Source organism: Salvelinus sp. IW2-2015, linkage group LG13 (assembly GCF_002910315.2).
Source record: "Salvelinus sp. IW2-2015 linkage group LG13, ASM291031v2, whole genome shotgun sequence".
Classification (NCBI taxonomy): domain Eukaryota; kingdom Metazoa; phylum Chordata; class Actinopteri; order Salmoniformes; family Salmonidae; genus Salvelinus; species Salvelinus sp. IW2-2015.
Genome location: NC_036853.1, coordinates 43651624 through 43654394, shown reverse-complemented (window position 1 = coordinate 43654394; position 2771 = coordinate 43651624). Strand labels below are relative to the sequence as shown.

Sequence of the window (2771 nt, the reverse complement as noted above, 5' to 3'; positions counted from 1 at the left end):
AATGTTACTCCACTGCTTATTTTACTGGGTAGCTTATTATGAGCAAGTAAATAAGTCACTGGGTTACAGTTACTGTACCTGGATACAGTACAGTACATATTCATAAAAGGACAAGGCAAAGATTGCAACAAGGCAAGATTAAAAACATATTTCTGTTTCAGTCTGTACATGGATACTGAAGTGTTGCAAGTGGCCCATGTGAGTGTTGTCGTAATCTTTCAATGAAGACACAGACTCACAGTCAGTGTCTTCATCAAGTTAACACTCGTTCTGCACTTGTTCTTCTCGGCGTGCTTGGTTATACTGAAAGTAAGATTGTTCTACTTCAGGAGATTTACTCTCAAAATTACCAGCACGCCGAGAAAGAAAACATAGAGACAAATAAAAGATAGATTTAAAGAACAATATAAGAAAATCAAAGGGTCCAATATGTCTGTTCCACCACAGGTAAGTGGTAGTCTAACTATGCAGCTGATGCTGTACTTGAGCACTAAATCAAGCCACTACTGTGTGATGACTAGGTATTGAAGGAATTTCAATTTCAAGCCACGAGTGACACCATGTGGTTAAAGGTAATACCTCACCTGGTGTGTGTGTGTGTGTTTTTCCGGTGTGTGTGTGTGTGTGAGTACGTGTGTGAATACTTTTTGACAGAGAATGACCCTGTGTCATCTATTCATTCTTTCTTAATTCCGAGCCCATTACAATGGATTAAGCATATAATGCTAGAGTAATAATATTAGAGACAGTGATATTGGGAAATAATGTGTATGGCATCCAGACACAGTACTAACCCTCTTAGTCTCGTCAAGATCAACAAAAGGCTAATATTGATTTTATGAGTCTAATAAGTAGATAATGATTGTTTTCATTGCTAATCTGCGTATTTATGTAGAGGTTGCCATGAGACAAACTACATCCGTAATGAGGAAAGAGTGAAGTTACAGGAACACAACAATCAATAATGAAGACATGCCTGTTCTATCGCTAATGGAATATTCCTAAAGTACCTGTTTCGAGGAGTTAAGGTAAAGTAAATTCAATTGTAAAGGTGAATTAAATTCCATAACTGTTCATGGAAATCTTATTTAGATTTAGATTTTAGTAATTTAGCAGATGCTCTTATACAGAGCTACAAACAGTTAGTGCATTCACCTTATGATAGCTGTGTGGGACAACCACATATCACAGTCATGAACAAAGTCAGTTAGCAAGGGGGGGAAAAAAAGTTAAGTGCAAGTGTTGGTTCACAAAAAGCTTTTTGTTAATGTCAAATTGAAATTATCATAGGAAAATATAAAGAATACATTGTATAAAATTATACAAAAGTGTACGGTTATGTTAACAATATGTTAACAATACACTAAGAAAAAAGGACATTGATTCATTTATTCATTTGTAGGTCTGGAAGTCTGCTTTCATTATGAAATTTGCTGTACTTGCCATAATGCTTTTGGTTACTGTGCCTGAAACTGTAAGTGCAAAATTAACTCATCAAAATATCCAGTATATTTTTGTAATTTCAAAGTACACAAATATTTTGTTCAGAACCTTTTCAGTGGTATGATCAATTTAAGCAATTACAAATGTGAGTTTCAACCTGAATAATAAATTGATACATTGATGTGTTTGATGAGTTTGAATCCTTTTTAACAGCACTCTGGCCGTCACTATCATGGAAGCTACTCTGACAGTGATGAGGTAAGGGTTTATTTACATTTCTTAAACATAGCAATTTTAAGTATACCCTGTCTGTTGTGGGTTTTTTGTGATCAAATTTGTATTTTTTTGTTATATGGTGATACAGTAACTCTGTCTTGTGTTTTTGTTAGAGGTTCTATCTTGCCCCGATCCCAACATTTCACTGGTATCGACCGAGGCCAGTGCCTCCCCGGCTTCAGTTCCCTCTCTGGCCCTTCTTCCCTGGGTTACTGCCCCAGCCGGCCCCTGCTCCTATCCCAGCACCAAGACCTGGACCAAGTCCCAGCCAGATCACCACTGCCCCCGCCACCACTAGTAACAGGGGAGATAACGGATAAACAGGACCCATCTCAGAACCGGACCAATACCAACCCAATGGATCTTCTTTTGGGCTATATGTTTTTATTCTAAAATCACAATAGTACATTCAATAACAACATATTATACTTTATTGATAAAATATTCTGGGTGAAATTGTGTATCTTTTTGTTTCAAGTTTTGTTTAATGTTCATTTTGTTTATTGAATTTAATTCAGCTGTATTAATCATACTTTATTATTTGTGCATTTCTATATATTTGCTATTTTGTTAACTGTTCATTGGAATATGATTTTCTGGTTAATCTTATTGTCTTTGTGTGGATTCATGTTGAAGATCTGCTTTTCTTAATATGTGTACATCTCAATGTATATAGTGGTAAGTATCTTTTTATACACTGTATTATTTTTATATTTTCCTACGATCATTTAAATTTGACATAAACATTTTATTTTGTGACAGCCATAAAGGTGTGGACTATATGAGTCAAGGTAATCATAAGCTTAAAGGCTACTGGGTGGGTCTGGTGTTTTGTCTGATTTCATACAGGATTATACACCTGTGTGTTGGCAACACCCCTGGATTAGACCTACAGCATGGACACACACCAAGATTATTGGATTAACAGAGATTAGGTCTAAACTCACTGTTGATGCTGTAATACCTTCTTGTCATGACTCAGGTGTCTCTTTTTTGCAATGGCTGATGGCAGAAGCAAGATAGCCTACACCTTAGTCAGTATTAAATGCTAA

At 36.0% G+C, this 2771-nt stretch overlaps 1 long non-coding RNA gene across 1 annotated transcript; it reads left to right on the top strand.

Moving 5' to 3' along the window:
• The first annotated feature begins 966 nt into the window (after positions 1-966).
• On the top strand, positions 967-2162 carry LOC111971690 (uncharacterized). The gene is made up of 4 exons (XR_002878301.2): positions 967-1028; positions 1403-1474; positions 1657-1701; positions 1833-2162. It is a non-coding gene; the product is annotated as an uncharacterized lncRNA (long non-coding RNA).
• The last annotated feature ends 609 nt before the right edge of the window (positions 2163-2771 follow it).